This window comes from Sminthopsis crassicaudata, chromosome 2 (assembly GCF_048593235.1).
Source record: "Sminthopsis crassicaudata isolate SCR6 chromosome 2, ASM4859323v1, whole genome shotgun sequence".
Lineage (NCBI taxonomy): Eukaryota > Metazoa > Chordata > Mammalia > Dasyuromorphia > Dasyuridae > Sminthopsis > Sminthopsis crassicaudata.
Genome location: NC_133618.1, coordinates 527073641 through 527083307, shown reverse-complemented (window position 1 = coordinate 527083307; position 9667 = coordinate 527073641).

Below are 9667 nucleotides of genomic sequence, written 5' to 3'. Positions count from 1 at the left end.
CCAACACCAACCAAACCCAACCCACACCAAACCCAAACCAACCCCACAAACCACCCAACCACCAACCCAACCCACACCCAACCCAACCCAACCAACCAACCCAACCCCAACCCAACCCAAACCAACCCCAACCAAACCCAAAACCCACACCAAACCCAACCCCAACCCCACCCCAACACAACCCCAACCCCAACACCAACCAAACCCCAACACCCCACACCCAACCCAAACCCAACCCCACACAAACCAACCCCAAACCCCAACCCACAAACCAAACCAAACCCAAACCCAAACCAACCCCACCACCAAACCCCAAACCCAACCCCACTCCCATCCCAACCCACACCCACTCCCCAACCCAACCAACCTAACCCAACCAACTCCCAAACCAACCTCCCCTCTCCTTTCCCTTCCCTTCCCCTCTCCCTTCCTTTCCCTTCCCCTCTCCTTCCCTTTCCTTCCCCTCTCCTTTCCCTTTCCTTCCCCTCTCCTTTCCCTTCCCTTCCCCTCTCCTTCCTTCCCTTCCCCTCTCCTTTCCCTTTCCTTCCCCTCTCCTTTCCCCTTTCCTTCCCCTCTCCTTTCCCTTCCCTTCCCCTCTCCCTTCCTTTCCCTTCCCCTCTCCTTTCCCTTTCCTTCCCTTCTCCTTTCCCTTTCCTTCTCCTCTCCTTTCCCTTCCCTTCCCCTCTCCCTTCCTTTCCTTCCCCTCTCCTTTCCCTTTCCTTCCCCTCTCCTTTCCCTTTCCTTCCCCTCTCCTTTCCTTCCCTTCCCCTCTCCTTTCCCTTCCCTTCCCCTCTCCTTTCCCTTTCCTTCACCTCTCCTTTCCCTTCCCTTCCCCTCTCCCTTCCTTTCCCTTCCCCTCTCCTTTCCCTTTCTTTCCCCTCTCCTTTCCCTTTCCTTCCCCTCTCCTTTCCCTTTCCTTCTCCTCTCCTTTCCTTCCCTTCCCCTCTCCCTTCCTTTCCCTTCCCCTCTCCTTTCCCTTTCTTTCCCCTCTCCTTTCCCTTCCCTTCCCCTCTCCTTTCCCTTTCCTTCACCTCTCCTTTCCCTTCCCTTCCCCTCTCCCTTCCTTTCCCTTCCCCTCTCCTTTCCCTTTCTTTCCCCTCTCCTTTCCTTTCCTTCCCCTCTCCCTTCCTTTCCCTTCCCCTCTCCTTTCCCTTTCCTTCCCCTCTCCTTTCCCTTTCCTTCCCCTCTCCTTTCCCTTTCCTTCCCCTCTCCTTTCCCTTTCCTTCCCCTCTCCTTTCCCTTTCCTTCCCCTCTCCTTTCCCTTCCCTCCCCCTCTCCTTTCCCTTCCCTCCCCCTCTCCTTTCCCTTCCCTTCCCCTCTCTCTTCCCTTCCCTTCCCTTCTCTTCTCCCCTCTCCTTCTCCTTTCTTTCTCCCCTAGAATAAAAGTAGACTTCAAAGCTAGCATATGAATCTAAGCTCTCTGAATAAAAATCCCAAGGTCTTTCCGTATTTGACTGTTAGCCTCCATCACTGGTCATATTTATGTTTGATACATAGTCTGTTTCATATGGCAAGCTGATAGCTGTCAAGCCATAAAAAGAACATCTATGAACCTTATAAGCTCCCTCCATGAATTAAGAAATTAGGGAATGACCTGGGGAATTTTCTTGCTACAGTTTATGCAAACTCCAGGGCCATCACAGAAGATAACTACAATAGGAATGACTTTGCAATCAAGCTGATCCAAATCCTGAGGTTACTTAGTGTTTTAATGGTTGCATTATAGTCAAGAAGCAGACATAATATATGCTTGTTGATTTGGTTTTGTTATACTGGGGAGTGGGTGTTTTCCATGAAGCTCATTTTAGCTGAGGGACATTGACAACATTTAGCAAACTTTTATCATCAACTTCTATATTCTCTAAGGTTTACACAAAAGAGTAGTTGTACAAGAGCTGTGGGGTACATAGTCAGGAAGCATTCAAAGGAATTCAAAACAATTCAAACTCAAGAACTGGAAGAGAGAGAGGTGATAAAAGGATACAGCCTTACACTTCTGTTTTACTGTGGAGCTCAGGCTGCTTATTTGAAAATAGCAAATTGCTGATGTAAGAGTTTTGGAAGTTGGAACAAATTACAGTCCATTTGTCAGACAGACCTGAATTGAGACACCAGCTGATTTATATATTATCTCAATGATAATGTGAATCTTTGGTATTGCCTTCTACCTTAGAATATTTCAAAATTCACTTATTTCTTAATACCTCGGTTCAGTGATTCCTTCCTTCCATCTCTCTCTGACTGTCTGCCTGTCTCTCTAGCTCCTAGCTTGTTATTCCCATCTCCTTATCTCCTAGTCTTTCTTTCTTTCCCTCTATCTCTCTCTCCCTCTCTCCTTGTCTCTGTTTCCTTTTTTTCCCAGGGGTAAGCTGAGATTAGAAGAAAGAGAATTAATGAAGTGGTGGTAAACTCGATCTAGAAGACTGATGTAGCCTTTGGTTTGTGATTGGGTTGGCCCCAAATTAAATGATGGTGGCTGAAGTTTAAATAGGAAAGTCCTAAGCAGAACAATCCAGAAGAGACCCTTTTACTTTTTAAGATCTACTAGAGAAACAAATCCAACATGGAGAAAGTTCATTTTCTTTATGCCTTCTCCACTTTTTATTCTCATCCCTCAGATATAGGGTTAGCTTGAGACACAAGAAAGTCGATAAGAGTCGTTTATATCTACAGCTATTTGTCAAATGTCACTTTAGTATGCATTAATAACTTTTATATGCCTTAAGAAATACACCTCATGATGAGAGTCTTGAAAATTCTCTATTCCTGTCATATAATAGCTAAATCAAAGTGATTATAATGAATCAACCTTATATTCTTATGTCATAATTCAACTTTATTTAAAAATCAATTTACTGTATTCAGTCCATTAAGAAAACATTAAGTACTTACTCTGTGCTAAATGTTAAGTATGGGGAATTCAAATATGAAAAATACAGTCCCTGTCCTAGAGGGGCTTATAATCTAATGGGGAAAGACAAAATGCAAAAGAAGCTGAAAAATGTGTGTATTCATAGGGAAAGAATCCTATGTGGGGGTATGGTAAAAAAAAAGTCATTAGGTAGATGAGAAATGACATATTCTGGGCTGAACTTTCTCCTTAAATAGAAGTTTTGGAATTCAAAGCTTCATTCCTCAATGAGAGGGTCTAATGATGAACTGAAGTCCCAGTGCTGATGGGATCTTGTAGTATGATGAGATTTTTCCCAATAAGGAGCTTCCTGAAACATGGTGGAAAAGTTAGAGAGAAGTCTGAAAGACGTGCAGCCAGGTGAGAAATATACAAAGCACTGTTTCAGGTGCACAATTGCAAAGATGAGTATGTCACAATCCCTATCTTCCAGTTAACAGAGGAAATAGGACATTTATAAAAATATACTCAAATGAATCTGTGAAATGTGATATCAGTATGGGTGTTCTCTCCATTGAGGCAGATCTCAATGCAACTACATCTTCTCATCTCATGTGATTCTTCATATTTTTCCATCAATTATCCACAGGAGACTTACCTAAATTGTGAATGACCTTCTTCAAGTCTTTTTATATTCTTTGGTTATCACCATGATATTTGAGTGATTATCTTTCAGACCACCTCCTTTTTTTTCTTTTGGATTTTTCTTCAGTAATGCCCCTTATCACATTTCTTATACATTAGTAAATGCCAGTAAAGGTCCAGTTTACTTGGACCTCAAATGCATCTTTCTTATGCCTGTTGGGCCTCATGTAATTTGGACTCAGAATCATTAGGAATATATTTGTGCTAAGAAAGAAAGGTTTGTACATTTGTGTGATTATATGTAAGTACACATGCATGTATGCATGGGGAGCAATTCTGGAATTGAAAGCGTTTCTTTCTTAAATGAAATCCAATCTACATACTATCTTTCTTTTTTTTTTAAACACTATTTTATTTTTTCCCAAAAACATGTAAAGATAGTTTTATACATTCATTTTTTGATCCCAAAATTATTATTTTATTTTTTTCCCCAAAATTTTCTTTCTCACTCCCTTTACCCTCCCCAAGACAGCAAGAAATCTGATATAGACTATGCATATACAATCAAGTTGAACATATTTCCATATAAGTCAAGTTGTGGAAGAAGAATCAGAACAAAAAGGAAAACTATGATAAAGGAAAAAAAAACAAGTAAAAATACATATTCTTTTTTAAAAAAAAATCAATTCTAGGTTCATCTTTTTCTCTCTAGAACACTTGTTTTATGTATATATATATACATATATATGTATATATATATATTCAATGCATTTATTTAATGAATTCACTGTCTAATTGTCTGCCTATACAATAGACATTAATTATAATAGGTAAGAATTAAAAGCCACTAAAAGAAAGAAGAAAATGACCAATTAGAGAGCTATCATAGGAGACCTCAAGAAAAGAATTCATAGAAGCAACCAGTGGCAGACTAATTAAAAAATAGAACTATATCTCATGAGAACAGCTAAACTGTGCTAAAAAAATCACCAGAGTTTTCAAAGTATTAGAAAACATACAGACTCAAGTTACAGACCTACAGAATAGATCTTAATATAGAAATCTCAGGAAAGTGGAAATCTCAAAGCCAGTAGAGTTCCAAAAGAAAATGAATTCTCTTCAATTCCTGGAGGAAGCCTGATCCAAGGATGTTTTTGTCCTCTGGTAAGGTCCTTCAAAGGAGAGCTTGATAAAGTCTCTACTTGGGAAAGTTGTAGCATCATGAAGCTTTAAGGGACTTCAAGAGACTATCAGGTTCAATTCCCTAATTTTACAGTTGAGAGCAGTGAGTCCCAGAAAGATTGTAACTCCCAATATCACAAAAGTATCCAATATAGGATTTGAAAAAAGTCCCTTGACTCAAGAGCCTTTCTTCTGGTACTGACTTGTAGAATTTCTAGGATCAGCAGCTTGACTGAGAATGATTCTTTTGATTTTCTATTATTGCTTATTTCTCAATTCTGTCCCAATTATATACTTTGTTATTTGATCTATACCTCATGCTTGATATATTATGTACATATGGCACTAGATGTGGGGCAAAATTAAGTTTCTGATCTCATAGTGGACCTATGAAGCATTGGATTTTTCCATTTGAATTGGATACCTGTTCAATCAATCAGCAAGTCTTTATTAAATGCCTACTATGTGATAGTTAATGTGATAGACCCTAGGTTGAAAATATTATGCATGAAATAATTCCTATTCACAAATACATAAATAAATATATACAAAATAAATAAAAAGGGAGTAAACATAGGTAAATAAAAATAGTCAAATATAAGGTAGTTTTTGTTATCAGTTGAAGAGATTTTCACTGGCTTCATAAAAAAGATTGTGCTTAAAGTATATCTAGAAGGAAGAGAAATGCTGTGAAGTGAAGGTGAGGGAATGGATTCTAAGCCTGGGGGAACAGTCAGTACAAAGGTTGGCAGATGGTATGTAGTTTTGGGTTTGGAGATAGAGTGATAGAGAAGAAATATAGGGTAGGTCTAAATTGTGGGCTTTAAAAACTAACCAGAGGAATTTACATTTGATCCTAGAGGAAATAAAAAATGGCAGGAGTTTATTTAATTGAGGCATGAGCTTGAGATTTTGAGTAAAATAGTTTTGGTGGCATTGTACAGGATGAACTGGGATGGGTGGAGACTTGAGCTGGGGTGGTCAGTTGGGGGCCACTGCAATAATCTGGCTGAGAGATGAGAAGATCCTGAATTGCGGCAGTAGTTGTACTCCTACATTGTCTTTTTTCTTATTGTCTTCTTGCTGCTTTTAAAATGAATACTAGTTGATAAGAATATTTTTGAGTACTTTACATGTACCAGGAGCTGTGCTAAGTGCTGACAGTTTATATATAAGCAAAGAGAAAGACCCTCAAGATGTTTATGATCTAGCAGGTGAAGACAACATACAAAAGAGAGATGAGGAATTGTGGTAAAAAGGAATAATGTACCATTTTGGGTTTTAGAAAAGACCAGAGAATTAGGAGCAGAGCTGTAAAGAAGTGAGATCTGGTGAGCCTCAGGAAAATGCCTCAGATGGAAGGTGTAGGCAGGAATTCAGCAATATGAGAATGGGAATAGCTAAAGGGATAGAGATATATGACTATTTTTTTGTAGACTTGTTTCTGATTCATAGGTTTTTGCTGCTTTGTGAAGCAATAGTACTTTTATTCTTCTGCTGTTCTCCATACTGTTGACCATTTTTCTCACCGGGCTTTGAAAACCAAGCCATACTTTAGAAGTAGCTTGAGTTGCTTAGAAAAACATGGCAAACTTTAATTTTTGAATTCCTTTCCATGCACCCAGGCCAAATTTCCATGACCATATTTCTTTCAAATTACTAGGAAAGAAAACATTTCCCAGTACTTTTTAAATAGTACTGGGACATAATTGTCAGTCATGAGCAGCTGTTTACTCCCACTCTTTCCTTCTATTAACTCTCCCCCAACTTTAGGCTGTTTCTTCTTAGCTGATATCCCCATCTCTGATACTCAGGGTCAAAGGTCTCTCTCTTTCCCCCTCCTGTAGATCCTACAGATGATATAATGGAGAAAAGATCTGCATTCCAGTATATATTCTGTCAGAGAGTGCCACTATAGAGTCACTCTAGGCCTTAGTTATATTGTCTGAAAGGGAAGAGTTGGTTTAATGACTTTTATGGTCTTTTCTAGTTCTAAAAGTCTGTGATTCTATGTTGTGATCAAAATTACAAGTAAGAGTTCATGGGAATATTGAAAAAAGCAATCTTGTGTATTCTTTCCCCTGTCTTTAATAATTAGGAAGATTATAATTCCTGAAATTTTTCCTTTGACACTTACTTGCTTGTGTGACCTTGAATAAGATTTATCCTTTATTTTCTTGCTCACCCCATACCCCAATTCTACCATTCCTTCCTTCAGTGCCCAATGCAGATACTACTCCCTGTGCAAACTTTACCTAACCATTTAACAAAATAAGAATGTTTTCTCTTTCCTCAAATTTCTTATGACAACTTGCTCAGCATTTTAGTTCCTTCACTCACCTATGTATCAGTTGTTTGTGCTCTTGTGCTTTTCTCCCATTTGATTGTGAGCTTCTTGAGAGCAGGGCCTGTGCAAAGTATCCCTTTGAATCTCTCAAGCCAAGGGCAGTGCCTTACTTACTCTCCTACTCTTCCCATTACCTTCCACATCAAATATGAAATCCTGCTTGCTTTTTAAAAACCTTTCCAACTGTTTAATCATCTTAGCTACTTTCTACATATTCTACTATCTAGCCCTATCTGCCTTCTTGCTGCTCTTTGAAATGGTAGGAGCAATATTCTGAGGTCTTGATCTATGCAGGATGGATTAGTTTTTCTTTAAAAGGCATTGAAAATTTCTAATCCTAATTTTGTTTCTCACCTTTTCTTATCCTATTTATCCAACAGTATTGACATATAGTTTTGACAGTTTCTGGGAGTTTCTTAGGTTCAGTTATCATATTCATGGTTGTGAAAGGTCACGATACTGAAGTGCAGAAATTATTGGACCCCTAGCAGAGGAAAAAGAGAAACTATTCAGTTTGTATTAGACTTCAGGTATGGATAAGTCTTGGAATAGGAAGAGGTGGTGGTGGGTAGAAACAATAGAGGTCAAAAGCAATGTGTTTAACATTTATATTTTAAGATCTAAATCTTCCTAAAATGTATATGTCCTGATTTATTTACCAGATGCTATTGGACACAATTCACCTTTTTGATGGCTCAAGGTCATGGTCTATGAATTCTATGCTGTGATGCCCTTAGAAATTTTATAGATGAGGAAATTGGAAGCTAGTGTTACATAATATGATTATCTCATGAAATGATCTCATGATCACCTAATTAGCAAATAAAAGTGCTAACACTCAAACATAGGTCTTCTGGCTCCAAGTCTGGCACATTTTAAAATAATATCATGCCATCCTTAAAATGTATTGTCACAGTCAATAAACATTTATTAAGTTCCTATGTGCCTATAACTGTGCTAAGTGCAGGAGTGGAGATATATTAGAATTTTAAAGAACTAGAAAGTCCTGCCTTCAAGGAACTTACAATCTAATAAAGGAAAAGAGAGCCCAAGATATAGTTAGAAGGCCTCCAGGAGATACCCGTGTGGACATGATGTTTCCTAGAATCAAAACCAAGTCAAGCAGTGATGGAAGATGAGAGTTGTTAGATGTATAAAGTTATTTTCTTGATGAAAAGGGCTCCAGGTTGATTCACTTTTGAGGATGGCTGTTCTACCTTCTTTCTTTAGAAAGTTCAGGGAAGAGAATAAGCATTTATTAATAATCATCATCTAAGTGCCAGGATGATACTTTACAAATTTTCTTGATGAAAACGGCTCCAGGTTAATTCACTTTTGAGGATGGCTGTTCTACCTTCTTTCTTTAGAAGGTTCAGGGAAGAGAATAAGCATTTATTAATAATCATCATCTAAGTGCCAGGATGATACTTTACAAATATTATCTCTTTTGATCCTTAAAACAACTCCATGAAGTTGGTGCTATTATCTCCATATTACAATTAAGGAACTGAGGTAGATAAAGATTAAGTGATTTGCCTAGGGTGACAGCTAGCTAATCAGTGCCTAAAATCAGATTTTAATTCCTGTCTTTCTTAAGACTCCAGACTTAGAACACTATATTCATCATATCTCATTGCTGCTTCAACTTGGCTGTCAACTATCACCTCTCATATTATTGCTTCTAATCTTTCACTTATTTTCTAAATAAAATATATATAAACTGTCTGGAAGCCTCGAGAAGCAAAGCACATGGGTTTTCTGAAAGAGTTTTGGAGCTTAGAGGTCTTTTTAATTACTTCTCATTTCTTTATTGTGTTCTGAATGGTTGACCTTAAGTCAGACTTTGGATAAGTGAGATGCTGCTGTATGTGTTTTATGGTTGTGTTTTTGTCCATTCATTTAGGAAATCACTAGAGATTTGGAAAATCAAACAAACCAAGCTACCTATCAGGCACTTATACTATTTTGACACATGGAGCACAAAAGAAAAGTCAGCACAATCAAAGGAAATGCACATTTGATTTAAGATTAATTGCATGTGGAATGAAGAAGAATGGAAGTGCCTTTAACTATAACATGGGCTTTAAACAGAATAAACTATGACATATTCAAAGGATTATGATCATCTTTAATGTTTCTAAAATGAAGCCTATCGCAATTATGATTAATAAAGATGTATTATTAATATACTCTGGGCCCAGATTTTGGTTATGTGAGAATACAAGTGGTATTCTGACAAGTGGCGAACTAAAGTCAAAGTAAATTCAAGTCTTTTTTTATCAGAATCATATTTTTCCACTGGGAAATTGCTCAGAAAATAGATTTATTTCAGGAATTCCAAACCACAAATCTAATGTTAGAGGATGATCATCTTCTTGTTAGCACTCAGAATAATACATTTTTCATGTTTAATTAAGTGTTTAATAAAGGTTTATTTAATATTGAAACTGAAAGTTTAAAACTGCTCTGATCAAATAGTTCCAAATTACAGTTTTAGGGCCATTCTCCTCCATGCTCAAGTCATTTGCCTCACTGGACTTTGAACACAGATTTCTAATGTTTCAAAGACCTATATTTATATCTGAAAATAATTGTGACTCCTTGTGAAGTTCCTTCCTTTCTTCATCTGAAAAATAGAGATA